This window comes from Mytilus galloprovincialis, chromosome 2 (genome assembly GCF_965363235.1).
Source record: "Mytilus galloprovincialis chromosome 2, xbMytGall1.hap1.1, whole genome shotgun sequence".
NCBI classification, from domain to species: Eukaryota; Metazoa; Mollusca; class Bivalvia; order Mytilida; family Mytilidae; genus Mytilus; species Mytilus galloprovincialis.
This window is the reverse complement of record NC_134839.1, coordinates 16,480,258-16,498,659: the sequence shown is the minus strand read 5'-3', so window position 1 is coordinate 16,498,659 and position 18,402 is coordinate 16,480,258. Positions and strand designations below refer to the sequence as shown.

At 31.8% G+C, this 18,402-nt stretch overlaps 1 protein-coding gene and 1 long non-coding RNA gene across 2 annotated transcripts in view; one reads left to right on the top strand and one right to left on the bottom strand.

The window, feature by feature from the left end:
- The window catches only part of LOC143063012 (outer dynein arm-docking complex subunit 4-like), a 180,194-nt gene that overhangs the window by 103,716 nt on the left and 58,076 nt on the right, over positions 1-18,402 (bottom strand). The window lies entirely within an intron of this gene.
- LOC143063007 (uncharacterized) overlaps positions 3,140-18,402 on the top strand; it is a 45,898-nt gene continuing 30,635 nt past the window's right edge. The window contains exons 1-2 of the long non-coding RNA XR_012974916.1: positions 3,140-3,447; positions 10,407-10,761. This is a non-coding gene — a long non-coding RNA (uncharacterized LOC143063007). The remainder of the gene's footprint in view (positions 3,448-10,406; positions 10,762-18,402) is intronic.

The following is an 18,402-nucleotide window of genomic DNA, read 5'->3' as shown; positions in this document are numbered from 1 at the left end:
GATTCTGTATAATTGTATTTGGTGGCATTATAATCAATAAGAAAGTATTTACGCAGTATGAAAAGAATGAAAAGTGTGTATATCATTATAAAAACGTAGACTATAGATACGACTGTGACAGTGCATAAACTTACCGATTTTTCAAATATATCTCTATTTCGTTATGTTTATCCTGTTTAAACTTGTACTCATGAATTAACCACAATTGTCTAAGTTTAATTTCATATACATATTGTAAATAATAGAAATCTTTCTCTATTCGTAGTTTTATTGTCTCCGTGTGTATATAGTTCCTTCAAAATTAAGTATCAAAAGAGGGGCAAATAGATAAAAAATAAACTGACAACAACATGGCTAAAAAAGAAAAACACAAAACAGACAAATATTAGTACTAGTGTACAAGACACTACATAGAAAACTAAAGACTAACCAACACGAACCCCACCAAAAACTGGAGGTGATCTCAGGTGCTCCCGAAGGGTAAGCAGATCCTGCTCCACATGTGGCATCCGTCGTGTTGTTCATGTTATTACAGACCACGTAAATAGTCTAATTCGGTAAGTCATATTCGTAAAAAGGGAACGGGATTGTGTTACGACATAGAAACATATAAAATTTACCAAGGGATCATTTCAACTTCACCATTTGGAACTCTTGGTTTGAAAGCTTCCTTTTGAGTAACAACCCTCTATCAAGGAAATCATGATAGGAAATACAAGCCCGGGAATATCGTATAAATGGGGAGATACTATAGTGTATACATTGTACTACGTATGCAAAGTTGCATTGAACTAGATCCCATTGTTCTTTTTTTTTAATATGAAAACCGCAATAATCTAACATGACTTAAAATTAGAAACGCGGCGAATTGAAATATTTATTTTGTCAAATTCTCAGATTGTTTTTTGTGCAGCAATGTTAATGTATCGTTTTAGTGTAAAATTGTATCTTTAGTATGTGATAAGAAGAGTCGAAATCGCCATTACAGTAAATGTTAACTAAATCCACACACGTACAATCTTACACACACACTTACACATAGATGGGGAATGAGAGTTTACTGATGAAGAAATTGTGTAATGAAACATTGTGGTATCCATTGTGTATTAAATATTTTAAGATAACTTGTCGAGCACTGGAAAAAAAACGCACTCCAAAAAAAATTAAAATCTGAAAGTCCATTATCAAATAGCAAGATTAAAAGCTCAAACACATCAAACCAACAGAAAAAAAACTATCAAATTCCTGACTTGGTAAATGCATTTCCTTTATATGTAGAACATGGTTGATTAAGCCTAGTTTTATAGCTAGCTAAACTTCTCTCTTGTATGACAGTCGCATAACACTCCATTGTATTGATAACAATGAATGAACAAAACAAACAGACAGACATAATAGGTAAAAATATGACAAAGAAACAACGAAAAACAAAATGGCTTTCAGACAAAGAAAATAAACAAAAATGAATAACAATAATACAAAAAACTACCACAGCACAACAACACACTGTCGGGATGCACAAGTACCGATCGCGAGCCACGCCTATAGGACACTACCAAAAATGGACTAAACATTAAAGGTTAATAATTTTCAAAGACAAAAAAAAATAAATAACACTTCATTATAAGATGGACAATGTCAGTACCTATAATCTATTATTCAAGACCATCATGTATTATAAAAAAAAGTCATGTGAAATAACACTTTGAACAACAACTAAAAACAATGTTTTACATTTATACATGAAAAGTGTGTGGTAGGTTTAGATAGATACAATATTTGGGATTTTTTTTCGTTTGAAATACTTCACATTGTGTCATCCACTTACTTTCTCTAATTGTATACATTTATACATTTCTCGATCGGCTGATTTTTTTATCAATTAAACACGTGCTTCTTTTTATCTGAGTTTCTTAATTGGTCGAAATGCAATTGTAACGTCATATTTTCTTGCGTTTCTCTGAATTTGTTATTTCGAAATAGGCGGCCATGCCTTATGACATCATATAATGAAAATACATATTAGAACTCTCGACAGTTAAATTAATCACTCGGCAAGCCTCTTGTTATACATTTGAAATTTTGATTGTTTCAAGTAAGGAAAAATCTATATGTCTGGTTTAATGCGCGCGTGTCTAGCGTATGAAGTTATAAGCCTGATACCTTTGATAACTATTTACAGCACTGGTTCTATGCCACTGCTGGTGGACGTTTCGTCTCCGAGGGTATCAACAGGTCAGGGACGGCACTTCGGTGTTGATATGCATATCAATGATATGGTAATTTTTATAAATTTCTTGTCTACAAAAGTATGATTTTTTCGAAATATTAAGGATTTTCTTATCCCAGGCATATATTACCTTAGCCGTATTTGGCACAACCTTTTGGAATTTTGGGTCCTCAATGCTCCTCAACTTTGTAATTGTTTTGCTTTAAATCTATTAAAACCATGAAAAAAAAAACATATGAAAAAAACAACAATAACTTGGTTAAAGGCGATTGGTTAAACTGAAATCTTTTTTAAGCTACTAAAATCCACAACAAAACCTTCCCTTTAAGTTGTCACCATATTAGTCCTACACAGCACGAATGATGATCACATTAATTAATTAAAATGGTACAATGGCATGGAGTTTTACTTCTCCGTTCTCACATTAATCCTCTCTTACATCCATATTTTATGAACTCTCTTTCACGGCTTCGTACGGAACGAGATTCTAAATCGATCTTCAATTTCTCTTAGGTGACCAGCAATTACATATAGACAACATGAAATAACAAATTTGATCAGTGAAATGTCTGATTTTTTACAACATTATTAGTTTTGGAATATAAGTTATCCCTACGCTTAAACCGGAAATTAAAGGGATAAAAGAATATACCGAACTGGTTGCTTAATCTTCAGGAATGTTGTTGTATACCAGACAAGAAAACATTGGATCTCATCTTTTTTCTTATGAAAAAATCTTCCTCAGCCTTGTACTTTTTCAGTTTTTGTCTACTAGTGAAGCCTTTCGTTTTACAAATGCGTTTGATAGATAAGAGTGTTATAATAAAATTATGGCTTATAATCTTATAAAAAATACTTAAACATTTAATGAATCGTAAGTGATAAGTTTCTTGTGAAAAGTGGCTAGAAAATTATCATGGAAATAAACTTTAAGACATGCTTAAAGTCCTTGTACATTGCTTATGATCATGTATATGTTTAAAGAGAACGGATTTAATGTGCTTATACTGAAAAGTTTGTATTCAAAGAAGAAGTGTTATTATCTTTTTGATCTACCATGTTATATATTTCAATCTATTTGTTTACAACTTTTGATCGTGTTTTGAAAGCTTTAAACTTTATTGCGATGAGCATCATTAAAACGTTTCCGCATACAATGATAGATATAGAATGAATCGTTTAATTTAGACAGCCATTGTCGGAATAAAATTCAAAACGTAAGTAAATCTTTTTTTTATTTAATATCTGTAATAAGACAGTACATTTGTTTCTGAAATGGATGCGAAGAATCATACTACTGTTTTATATTGATTTTTAGTTTTTAACGTCAAGTGACAAATATTTCAGATATGATTTGAGTCAACGAACTGTATTTTTCTAACGACTTACTAATCGATAAATTTCTGCATGTAACTAGTAATAAGATTTTATCATCAATTGTCATAGAAACCAACAAAAAAACGTGCTAACATGACTAACATGTATCAGTCCATGGTAAATTCAAAAAGGGGGGAAGTCCATATAAAAAGACAAAACCAAACCCGACTATATATACCAAATAAACGACTTGAAACAGCTGTTATATTTCTGATTTGGTACATACAGTTTCCGAAGTAGACGATGGGTTAAATCTGGTTTTATATCTAGCTAAACCTCCCACTTTGTATAGCAGTTGACTAAAAAAAATCTCTTATTTTACTTTTCTGTTCTTCTTCCTTTTTTCGTACAAGTCTTATTTTTCTTTTGCTTTGATTATTTTGATGGTAAAAAATCCTGTCGTCAATTGAAAAAAAAACAAAAAAAAACGTATTGAATTGCATGCGTCCGCATTGCTTTTTCTGTATAGTCAGGGACGTTACAAAAACCAGTGAATGTCATATTTGTTTGCTTATATTCTATCTAAATAAGTACATGTATTCTATACTTTAATAATTCTTTTAGCGAACTCTATAATTCTCTATATTCGTTAGAATAATTTCTTGTTTTATGATATTTCGATGGTTTAGAAACATGAACAGTTTCATGAAAAATAAAAGTATCGCTAATACTAATAGAATGAAATTCAAAACAGTGTGGCTGTGGCCATTGATTGACACATTAAAATCATCCATTGACTGGGATAATTTAGGTGAACGTTTGTATGTAACAACCACTGCTCACTATGTACTTTTTAAAGACACTTAAACTATGGGGTCACCAAAGGTTCTCAACACCTTAATAAAGTAATTCGAAAAATTAATCAGAAATAACACGATGTTTTCATTTATACTAATTATATAAATCAAAACATAAAGGTTATTCCTGATTAATTTTTCGAATTATTTTATAATTAAAGGCGTTAAGAAACCTTTGGTGACCTCACAGTTTAAATGTCTATCGTAGGTACGTCGTGAACGGTGGTCGTTACAGACAAACGTTCATGTAAATTGTCCCAGTCAATGGATGATTTTAATGTGTCAATCAATGGCCACAGCCACACTGTTTTGAATTTCATTCTAATTTAAAAACAATTATGGTATTAAATTTAACAAAATTACAGCTGTTTCCTAATGCATGGAGTTTAAAGGTTTGGTTGGCTTGCTTGCTTTGTTTGTATAAATGTTTGCACAAGCATCTTATAGCATTATAAACGCTGAAGCACCACCTATCTATTGATTGGAATTGTGACACTTAATAAAAATGCTAGAGCAAACTTAAACAAATCAAGTCAACCAAACCTTTAAACTACACGCATTAGAAAAATAGCTGTAACTGATTTATTTCTTTGTTATTCTAAATTAGCAAGGTGTCGTTGCAAGCATACATATTCAATGCAAATTGTACTTCACCAAACAAGACTTCAGTTATGTTGTGTTGTGCAAGAAGCACATACCCGTTAACACGAAGTCCGTATATTGTGTACATCCACCAGGGTAAGTATCATTTCAAGCATGTAAACGCCATACGATAGGGTAGTGTGTATGTTAATGCTGATGAATGGGTAGTTGACAATTGGAAAGTTGAAACCATTACCTTTGTCATATTATATGAGTATTTATCTCGAAGTTGATACGATTTATCGTATATAGTACTTTCTCTCATAAATATACGATATAACAGTACACCAAATTAAGATGGCGTTTGTAGATCACATAGACACTAGTACACCATAACTGTAATCCATATCATGATTGCGTTTGAAGAACTTTCTAAGAGTAAGAATCAGCTTCCCTGTCAGAATAAATCATATATCATTAGTATAGTATCCCGATATAAAATACAACCGCTGATAAATCGTATCAATTTGGAGATAAATTCTCCCGCATTTGCAGGTGCTGCCAGAATGTTGCTGCATAAAACTCGAATGTTTACGATGGTAAAATTAAATCCAGATTTGAAGCAAACTTAACTATATATCTAACATACTTACCAAACTTTGAAACATCCAGTTAATGAAACATATATGTAAGGCAATGCGTAAATTATAAGGCTAGTATAAGAAAAAAAGGAGGAAGAGACCAACAAAGTTTAAAGAACAACTGAAAAAAACAAAAATACAATCGGTTAATACTGATAATACTGGGGTTATTTGCATTGGTTTAGGGTTTGAAAGTCAACTTTACTTTGAAAATTACTGGGTAACATACATGTAATCTTGACTGTTGACTAGCTTTGTCAGAGTTAACACAAGATATAGTTTACCAGAAACCAATTCAACAACTTGACAAAAAATAGTTGTATGAGTTATATATAGACTGTTCTGCTGGAGAAATCCCATTTCATTTTGAAAGCTTTCCCAATAAGTTCGATGATTTTCTTTCTCACTAGAAATGGTTTACAGTTGTTTTGATTTTGTGTACTGATGCAAAATATAAATTGTACAAAATGTATATCGATTTGTTGCCATACTTTTCAGTCCACTTTTTCTTTACATTTGAATAAACGAATATTTCGAAAATGTTTTGTGCTCAAAACTCATGGTAATACCATTTACAAATTAATTCTGTCAACTCATAAAAAAACATCCATTTTTAAGCTTTGGAACAAACTTCACATTATACTATTATTACAAGTAAATCCCACGGCTGTCAAGCTTATATTTACTAACATTAGCAAAATACAACAAATTACACGTTATTCTATTTTCAACTGATAGAGGCTCAAATTGCACCCTGTGTCAATCTTTTAGTTACTAACTTTAGCAAACAAACAACAAAATTAGCCGTTATTCAATTTTTTACTGAAGCTAATGATACTAAGCTTGATATAATTGACGTGTTGATATTCACGCATGTCTAATTTATTGCAGAATTATCTTGGAAGTGCTTTTAATCTCTAACAGAAGCATAGTATTATCAAACACCTTCATTATAAAAAACAGATATGCAGCTAAATTGGAAGAGTTGAATCAAATCAACCACTGTGTGCCTGTGTTAATTATAAGTTCTTCCGCCAAAATACAGCTTTAAAATTTCAATGTCTAATTAATTAAAAGATGACCTTTGAAGCATAAAACAGGAAGCATAGAACGTAGGAAGTATAAGATCCATCTAGGAGAGCGTAAGCTCGATTGTGTGAATCCGATTTATACCAAAATATTATGGTTAATATTAAAGAAAGAATACTATAGATATCCAAATACATTTAATAAGATATTGGTGTAAATCATTTAATTACTGACACTTAGTCCAGTACAATTGTTCATTTCATTTCGGTTATACGCCATGGTACTTTGTCAACAAGGGAAATAAAACACGGTACGTTAAAATCTCCAGAAGATGAAAAAATCATTTTATAAAGTTATGAAGAAGGGGGATAAGTAGTGTTATTTCTAATGCTCTTCAATCATAAAATTAAATATCTGTGAAAATTTATATGCAACCCGGGCATTTTTTACCATTTAGCTCCTTACGTGTGTTGTTTCTTAAACATCCTTGGCTTTTGCATGTTTGGCTTTTATACTTTCTGGGTTAAATGGGTGCAGGGAAAAGGAGAGAAGGGCTCATACCATTTATAATTTCAATTTGTTTTATCAAAGATGGTATAACTTTGCCTTAATGATGGTGCTGATGAAAGAGATGGTGTTTTTATTTGCAGCTGTACTGCATGATCACATGAAAGTTGTCTGTTTTATTCAGTACAAGTTTCTCTTTAAAGTGTAGCTACAAAAACTGAAAGATCAGATGAAACAAAAAATAAATAAAAACTGAACGAAAAAGAATTATTAATATGCAATTTACTTCAACGACAATAGAAAGTGCAATATAATTACTTTGTTATTCTCTTTTTTCATCTCCTCTATATTGAAGTTTAATGACAAACTCGACACGACAATAAACATTATACAATCATCAAACCTTCAAATACAGATGAAGTCATGAAATATTTAACGCATTGCAAAATACTAATATAATGGTTTACTTACGTAGAAAATAGCTAGACTGAAGTCAGCTATATGTAATACCAAACAGTATACTTTGTTGTAATTGGTTTGTAAACGGTCATTGTGTATTTAATGTTCCCATGCAAACCTGGTTCTCAATATCAAGTTTTGAATTAAAACCGAATACAGCATTTCAGATCAGATTAAAACAAAAACAAAAAACCACAAATGACATAAAGTAAAAAAATATATAAAAAGAGATTATAAAACTATCCAAGATCTTTTCCGAGCAACCCGTTCTAGCTTTCCGTGGTCCAAAAGCATTAAAGACGTCACTTGCTGGTAATAGCTGATTTATCCTCTAAAACAGGTTCTTTGTCTGTCGGCCCTTGCAAGGGTTACGGAAACAAATGCTGTCTGACTTGCAAAGAAACACTGAATACCTAGACTTTTAACACTCGCTCCACTGGAACAGAATACACCGTGTTTTGCATTGTTATTTGCAAGACAACAAACGTTGTGTATCTTCTACAGTGTAAATGTGGTAAACAGTATGTTGGCGAGTCAGAAGTAAAATTACAAAAATGCTGAACTCTGAGGAAAATTCAAAACGGAAAGTTCCTAACTAAATGGCAAATTCATAGAATAAAATACACCAAACGAATGACCAACAACTGTCATATTCCTGACTTGGTACAAGCATTTTCAAATGTAGAAAATGGTAGATTGAACCTGGTTTTAAAGCTCAACCCTCCCACTTTTATGACAGTCGCATCAAATTCCGTTTTTTACAACGGTAAGTGTACAAAACAGACATAATCGGTAAAGTAGTCAAAATATGGTTACATCAGTCATCACTGTGTTATAGAACAGCCATTTCACAAACGAATGAACGGCCATCGTAGCGACTACCAATGCAACCCAGACCTTCCTCTCAGTCAACATTTGAGATCCCCTGGCCACTCTAAGGCAGATCTCAATCGACTGACCATTACAACCATTGACCACAACACTGCTTGGTCTAGGGAGGATATTAGACTCACTCGGGGAAGATTTTGGATAAGAAAATTAAAAACTTTGGCACCAAATGGGATATATGAAAAGATGTAGTTCGAATTCACGCAGTGCTTTACATTTGGGTTATATCACTTATGGCCACAGTCAGTCTCTATTTCTGTTTCTATATCTTAACCTTACTCAACTGTAAAGTTTTTGTAATTACACCAGTTTAAATTGTTTGGTTCTATTCATTTCGAGGGGTGTAGAAGAACCCAGCTGACTATTTAGTATGGGCTTTGCTCATTGTTGAAGGCCGTACGTTGACCTAAAGTTGTTAATGTCTGTGTCATGTTGGTCTCTTATGGACAGTTGTCTCATTGGCAATCATACCACATCTTCTTTTTTATATTAGTCAAAATTTATTATTATATTTTTTAAACTGCTATTGATTTGGAATGTTTAAATACACAGCCTCTGTTCTAATTACCCTACCGTCGTCAAATTTGATGAATTTACAAACTTAGATCGACCAGTTCTGTTTTTTTTGGACGCAATCGTTCTTGTAACATCGTAACTTTCGTCACCTTTTAAATTTTAAATTGTGTTGAAGGCCGTTGCTTCACCTATAATGGCTTACTTTATTAATTGCTACTTGGATGGAGAGTTGTTTCATTGGCATGCATACCACATCTTCTTATATCTATATAACCTATGTTAGTTTTAAAAATTTAGGATTGTACAAGCGTCTTAACTATGATGTTCGATAAAACTGTTTTATTGACTGTATAAATTTCAAGATTGTTATTGTTAAATCAAAGTAGATAGCTATGATTTATTTAACTGTAACATCATAATCATACTGATGAAGGATATTTTTTTTATCTGTCATCCAAAATATTTACGAATAATTACATTAATAGTTTCCTTTTTTGATATTGGTGTTGCTTTGTACAGTTTTAGGCGTTTATATAATTTATTTATTGTGTACATATACCGTTACTCGTAACAATACATCGCCCACATGGGAAAGATCGTTGACTATTATACAGACGTTTTATATACATGTTATTCAGGTCTCAGACGTATCCGCTCAGTGTTTATATTCCCTGACCTCTTCGTGTGTGTTAACTTCGGTACTTGTATAGCCTTAGCTTTCAAATTTTTGTTTTTGTGTGTTAAACATGTTAAAGGTGTCTTCGGTTGATATGGGCGCTTTAGAAGCATGCAATATATATAAAATATGATTATTTCATATTAATTTTTATTTTATTATTTTATCAAAGATGGTATAGCTTTGCTTTGTGATAGTGCTGATGAAAGAGAGGATGTTTTCATTACAACATGAGTAATTTATTACCACCGATATCTATAAAAAAAATAGCTCTATAAACAACAAATAGCTAAATTACTCGATTTGAAACGATAAAGGTTATAGTTAAAATAAAAACAATCAAAATTGAAAAATTAAAACTTCTGTACTCTATAAATATCGAGGTGGATGTCAAGCAAGTGCATTTTAAATCTAAACCTATCTCAACCTCTGACAAGACAACAATCAACAAACAGATAAAAAACAATAGTTTGACACAACCTCAGTTAAATAAAGTTTAGAAAATACGCTTATTTCAACGCTTCAACAACCAAATACAATCACATTTAGAAGCATTCAATTCTTTAATTATCATATTTTAATCATCGTTTCTTTCTCTTATATATAACTAGCTATACATACTTCATTTACTAAAAATCTGAAATCGATCTGCTTATTCTATTGGCACTAAAATATATTTTATAAATATTTCAATTGTTTTACAGATTTACGTATCGTGAACTGCATTAATAAAGAATGATCATGGACATTAAATATTTGGAAGTTTGTGTAATGATATGATGAGCTATGACCACGTGACATATACTCCTTCAGAAGATGTAACAACAGAATCAACTGACGATTTAGACGAAATTGAGATTATTTCTACACAAATTATTCGTTTAGAAGCACCAAAACTTCCTGTCAGAATATTAAATTCTACGATTGAATCGAGAGAAGCAGAAATTCGAAGAAAGAGAATTAACAGAATAGTCGGGTTCTTCGCAGCTCTTATTTTTCTCACGTGCATTGCATTAGTTTTTTCAACGTTGATGATGTCGAAAGATATAGACGAGTTAGGTAGGTATTATTAGTTGAAACATCTCTTCAGATTAAGGTATCTTAGACAAATATAACAAAATCAATAAAAAAAAATACTTCCAGTTTATTTCTAAGATGGAAGGAATGAGTTATGTCGCCTTGTCCTACCAATACCACTTTTTACTATAATAAAACTGATGAAATACTGAATATCACATAATTTCAAAATTTTGTTCGCCTCAACCCGCCTCAACATATTATGTTTACAAAATTACAACACACGATAATAAGGATTTCATTAATTAAATTAATGGTACAAATGTTTATAAAATAAGTTATCAGCAGAGTTTATATTCCCGTATTATATACCCGAATAAAAGAAACTGTCTTAATTAATTTAACACATGTTCCAGTTTCAAAAATTCTGAGATGATTTCTATAATTCACAGTAATACAGATTCAATCGTGTATTTTTAGGCTCTTAAAATATTACGCATTTTTCTTAATAGATGAGTTACCAAATTACGAAAGCCTAAAGATAGATCAAAACCTGAATCCTGGTTACCTATTTTACAGGACTTCCCTGGCTAAGACTTTTAAAATTGTGTTTTAAGGAAATTTTGACTTTTGAGTATATTCTATAAATTTGTAAATCCATCTTCATGATATTTAATACGCTTAATCTTGGAATGTGTTAAAGTTGCATACAACATTTTTCATGATTACACCCAGTTCTACACGTTTTTATTTCTTGCTACATTCTAAAAATACCTAAGTTCGCCCATACCTGTTCCCCAAATAGCAATTTTAAAACATGGCTAATTCTTACATATCAGTTGAATGAGATTAACACACATTTTATCAATTTTTCTCTCAAAACAAATATATAATGTTACAATAGCGTCAATTTTACAAACTAAATTCGTTTTGCACAATATAAAGAGCATTAAGTACATATGAGTCACTGAGGGTACAATTTCAAAATTTAAACAGGTAGTCAGTCACGAAATATCCTTTTTTACTAGGAGTAGCACGAAATATTAACTATTATTTGTTTAGTTTAAGCTGTAAATTAATGAAACCTGCATCTTCTGATACAAGAATTCCGGGACCGTGTCAATGAAAGTATCCTAGGATATGTCCTAAGATAGGTCTTAGGACATTATTTAGGATGGTCTTAGGACGTGTCTGAGACATGTCTTAGGATGTAAAACAAAGCTGTCTTAGGACTGTCCTAACTACGATGGTCCTGGGACAATCCTAACACATTTATATTATTGAAAAAAAAATGTAGAAATTTCTATTATATAGATTGAATTGTATTGTAATATTTATATATGTAAAGAGAGGGAGGATGACTTTTATATGGAAAACAATTGACGCAAAATAAAAGTTAAAGTTTTAACGTAATACTAATAAATACGTTTTTCAAAAATATGAAGAAAGATATAAATGATTTTAATACGAAAACAAAAGTGAATAGTCACAAAACTTTGTTATATACGATATTCGTGCTGCAATTTTAGTACATAAACTAGTTTTGTCCTTAGGTCCACTCGATTTCATTTCATGTATCGAATGAGGATTAGTTAAAAAAGAAGTCATTTTTTTCCATATTTAAATTATTATTGCACCGTTTTGGTTAGTCGCAAAAACGTTGCTTCACTGATCATAGTATTTTTAGGTTTCAAAAAGGACAGCACGAAATAATTTAATGTAATACAATTGAATATTTAACAAAAATTAATAAAAAAAAAAAACAAATGTTTTATCAATTTAATTCTTATAACAGTATGATAGTTTAATATTGTTTTCGTATTTTTAGTATTGAGTTTATGCCATATTTGTTGTTTTTATTACAGTTTAGGACATTGTAACCTTTAGGACTATCCTAAGACACCTTTGTGTATGTCCTAACTTAAGGACCAAATTTAGGACATATCTTATTTTAGGAGACTTTCGTTAACCTGACTTAGGACTAAGACGTGTCCTAAGACCATCCTAAGACATGTCCTAGTCCTAGGACAGCTTCGTTGACACGGCCCCCGGTCTTTCAGCCAACAATATGTTTAAACGCCGTCATCTTTGCTAAAATATTTTTACCTGAATATCTCTAACAGACCGTAATACATAAACAAACAGTTCGTTCAAAGATGATAAGATTAAACTCCTGTGCTTAAAAATAATATTTTTTGCTGATGAACAGTTTCTGATTTCTTTTGAAGTTCGAAATATCATGATCTCTTATCAGAATATTTATCTTGGATTCTGTAAATTTGATTGAATATGCATTTGTAAGCGAGTGGATGCCCAATGTCCTTGAGGCACTCTTTGTCATTATAGCATAAGATCACTTCTTGCACGATATGTGCATAGAAAATATTTCTATGCAATTTTTTATCTTATCTTTTTTAATTTAAAGATCAGCTTTTTTTTTTTTTTTTCATATAAGCATATGGGGCAGGCAATTACAATACTGCAATCTTAAACGACATATGTGTTCTTGCTTTTATTTTGTATTTCAAGTTTTCATTTGAATTATACAGTTTAAAATAAAGAAAGAGTTCTATTGTTCCTTAAACGGTTTTGATTTACTAATTCACATGCCAAATATCAATCAGTTTTCATTATGTAAAGGCCTGTTGTTACTATTGTATCAAACTTTGTCTTGTGCAAATTTTCTTTTGTTAAAAAAAAGTTTTTAAGGATTTTTTTTAGAATGACAACCCTCAAAGAAAACTTTGATCTAACAGACTTGCACGGAAATAAATTCCATCCTACTTTGCTTGAAAGTAAGATGGACCTTTACGGAAATTATCTAGTCTTGTACAAATTTTCTTGGTTAAAAGCTTTTAAGGATTTATTTTAGAATGACAAACACCAAAGAAAACATTGATCTAACGGACTTGCACGGAAATGAATCCCATCCTACTTTGCTTGAAACTAAGATTGATCTTTACAGAAATTATCCAATCACAGTGCAGTTCTTTCTTTGACCAAGTTTTTGATAAAAAAAAAAATTGACACGGACAACCAATGACTTAGACAAAGTTGACCTACAACGTTTTCTTTTACCAAGTTTTTGATGAAAAAGAATAACTTTGATAGTAACAACAGTTGACTTGAACCAAATTTTTCTTCTAAAAGACCAGTTTTGACCAATGTAACATCGATAGTTACAACCGGGCTTTAGTTGTAGAAACGGTACATACTTTCATTTATGTTGGAATACGCCGACAAACGATTGATGTAGGGTACGTATTATTACCCTACCTTATTCATCTGAACGTAAACTGTGCTTAACCGTTCAAGCAAGTTTCAACGCAAAGCATTTGTTACTTCATGCAGGAACTTCTCAGAAAGAAAGATAAGAAGTTAGCAATATCTTTTATCTTTACTTTCTGCTATATAGATGATGTTCTCTCACTAAAGAAACTAATATTTTAAATCTGTCAGGCAAAGATGACCTAAGATGGGTTTGGCCTTTTTTTAATGGACACACCACGTTATATATTTCATACGTACGATTTCTGGATGTACGAATTTGAATTAAATATTTTAAGTTTTTCTTCTGTCATATAGCGCTTTAGATGTTTCAGTTCTTATATATCCTTAGCTATAAATATTCGGTTTGGTCGTTCATAATGAAAGCAAATCCCTAAGTCGGTTATTATGTGTGTGCTCGATACAGTCATCGGATATAGTTTAAGCAATGAACGTTTTTTTTTCAGTTTTATGTAAGGATGATAGTAATAACTAGTTTGTATATCTAAAATATATAAGGAACCTATGTAAGCAAATGACGAAAATGCAATGTTTGCAAATGTAGAGAGATAGAGAGAGATGTTGGAGTGGTAATCAGTTTCCAATTATTTCGTACCATTTTGCATATTCCAGTTCACGTTAACTAAAATTGGTTTTTAAAATATAAATACTGCTTCCAATTCAGTAAAAAAACGTAATTCTGAACACATTTTCATCAGTTGTAAAGTTGGGTATATAAAATCGTCATGATTTAATTGTATTTCATTGGTGACATGCTCTTAAAACTCAAATGTGGTATTTAATCAAACCATGCATGTTAAATGACACAGCGGCTGGTAAATTATCAATAAGGCTTTAAAACTGCATCCGTACAAGTTAACAATTTTGCATCAAAGGCATGACTTTAGGTAAAAAGTGTCTATACCGCATTCATTATTCTATGAATCTAAAATAGTTCTCTATATAGTGAGCCGTTACAATCTGAAAGCATGAAGCATTATTTTTTTAATTAAAAATCTCCGTATTAGTGTATGGTTGGTGTAATACAGTTCTTTTTCAATGAAAAATAATCAATGAAGCGTGACATCAAGTGAGAATCCATGTTATATTTCTGAAACATTTCAATAAGTTGAATTGTATAGAAATTTCAAGAAATAATACCGACTTACTCTACTAGATAGAACACGATGAAAGAATAACGAAAGAATTTGATGCTTCGCAAAGTTCGTAAATGAAGCAAGAAAGAACTTAGTGATCGATTGAGAATAGTTTCTTTCAGCCTCAGACAATTCTAATGGCATTTCTCAGCAGTGCATTGTTTGAAAACACTCTGCCTTCTTATAGGTTATTCTGGGAATAAGTTATTGGCTTTTGATTAATGTGATATCAATGATAAGATTGTGTAAAAAATGATGGAAATAAATCAGTTTTGTCAGTAATAAAATGTCGGATTTGACATCGAAAGAAAAGCTTTTGTATCATTTTTAGAATTGTAATGCATGTTAGATACAAGGAAATGAGGAGAAAACATGCATTAAAATGTCAAAAAAGTAATTCGGATTTCAGGTAATTTTTCAAATTTAAATGGATTACAAAGTTGCATTCTCGTTGAATCTATACAAAAGCAGTTCCATGTACATATGAATCAGATCTCTTGAGATGAACGGACCTATAATCTTATATAATCATGAAATATTCATTCCGCAATAAATACAAAATCAATTATATCGCTGATAACATCTAAATATACTTATTTTTGCAAACATAAATGTTTCCACTCTTAATCACTAGAAACTTCATTTTAAGCAAGATGAATGAGACTATATGTTTTGCATGATATATTCAAAAACATAGTCCATTTAGTTGTTATATAGTGTCATTCGGATTGTAAATTCTGACAGGAAAGAATTTTCGTGTCACTAGAAAAATTAAAGATTTTTTAAACAATGTATCGGATGCTGACAAACAGTTTGAATTTAATCGGATAAACAATATTTCCTGTGCGCATTTGAGCCATACTATACAAAAGGATAACATTATGATGCAGAAATAAAACATATAGCGGATCGGGTCAGTTTTAATTTGTAGAAATGCAAGAATCGCCAAACTATGTTAAATTTCTTGCAATTCATGTTTCACCGGATGGAGAGATAGATGAAAATATTGAAGTTATTTCTACTCAATATGAGGTTATTGATGCATCAAAGCCATCGCTAAGAAAACACAGAAAGTCTATTTTAGACGATTTGAAAATTTTTCATGATGAAGCTGCTAGGAAAAGACTTGCTCGCGGAATCATGCTCATTGGGAGTATTTTTATTTTGCTCAGTGGAATTTTACTGATAGTTTCATTAAATATGTCAAAGGACATCGATGAAGTAGGTAAGAAATCATGTTTTTATTTAGATCTATGCCACTGCTGGTGGACGTTTCGTCCCCGAGGGTATCACCAGCCCAGTAGTCAGCACTTCGGTGTTGACATGAATATCAATTATATGGTCATTTTTATAAATTTTTCTGTTTACCAAAATGTGAATTTTTCGAAAAACTAAGGATTTTCTTACCCCAGGAGTAGATTACCTTAGCCGTATTTGGCACAACTTTTTGGAATTTTGGGTCTTCAATGCTCTTCAACCTTGTATTTGTTTGGCTTTTTAACTATTTTTGATCTGAGCGTCACTGATGAGTCTTATGTAGACGAAACGCGCGTCTGGCGTATAAATTTATAATCCTGGTACTTTTGATAACTATTTACACCACTGGGTCGATGCCACTGCTGGTGGACGTTTCGTCCCCGAGGGTATCACCAGCCCAGTAGTCAGCACTTCGGTGTTGACATGAATATCAATTATATGGTCATTTTTATAAATTTTTCTGTTTACCAAAATGTGAATTTTTCGAAAAACTAAGGATTTTCTTACCCCAGGAGTAGATTACCTTAGCCGTATTTGGCACAACTTTTTGGAATTTTGGGTCTTCAATGCTCTTCAACCTTGTATTTGTTTGGCTTTTTAACTATTTTTGATCTGAGCGTCACTGATGAGTCTTATGTAGACGAAACGCGCGTCTGGCGTATAAATTTATAATCCTGGTACTTTTGATAACTATTTACACCACTGGGTCGATGCCACTGCTGGTGGACGTTTCGTCCCCGAGGGTATCACCAGCCCAGTAGTCAGCACTTCGGTGTTGACATGAATATCAATTATATGGTCATTTTTATAAATTTTTCTGTTTACCAAAATGTGAATTTTTCGAAAAACTAAGGATTTTCTTACCCCAGGAGTAGATTACCTTAGCCGTATTTGGCACAACTTTTTGGAATTTTGGGTCTTCAATGCTCTTCAACCTTGTATTTGTTTGGCTTTTTAACTATTTTTGATCTGAGCGTCACTGATGAGTCTTATGTAGACGAAACGCGCGTCTGGCGTATAAATTTATAATCCTGGTACTTTTGATAACTATTAATACCCTTTTATATTTTGAAGGTCAAGATCAAAGCATGACCTTGAAGATTTAAGTTTAAATGTTCGTTACCACTGTTATATAGTTACAGTAAAGGTTACTGATTATCCGATAATCACCTAAATTGTAAAACCTACAGTGGAGATCACTTCTAACCTCTCATTAGAACTGTCAGAATATTCTGTCATAGAACTGTTCTAACCTGTCCTAGAACAGTTCTAGCTAGAACAGTTCTACCCTAGAACTGTTCTAGGTAGAACTGTCAGGATCAGTTCTAGGTAGAACTGACTAAATCAGTTCTAGGTAGAACTGTCAGGATCAGTTCTAGGGTAGAACTGTCTAAAACTGTTCTAGGTAGAACTGACCAAATCAGTTCTAACCGTAGAACTGTCAGCAGAACTGACTAAATCAGTCAGGACTGTAGAACAGTTCTAAATGACGTCACTGCAGAAAGGGCAATTTAGAATTTAGAAGAAAAAATCAGTTCCAATTACTTTACTATATATAATAACAGATGTTTTTATATTTTTTACTGATCAAAATTTACATGTACAAATATCGAAGTGGATAGGAGGTTATCCAACTCATCGGAGAAATATTTTTATGAGATTGCAAATGAAACATCATTGTTTACGTTTCTTCGTTCCCCGTTTTTAACAGTCTCTTCGTAAACATAACTCTGCATTTAATTCAAGTAAATTTAATCTTAATAATTTACCTTGTTTGCCTTGGATTTACATTCATGATTTAAGATTCTGTTTTGACAAATGCGAACAAAATTTTGAGGTCATTGTTATCCAATATTGCTATAACTTGTAAGAAATTAATAACGTGTTGTTTTCATTATTTTACATCACTGGGTCGATACCTCTGCTGGTGGACTATCAGTCCCCGAGGGTATCATCAGCTCGGTAGTCAGTATTTCGGTACTGACATGATTTAACAAACTTT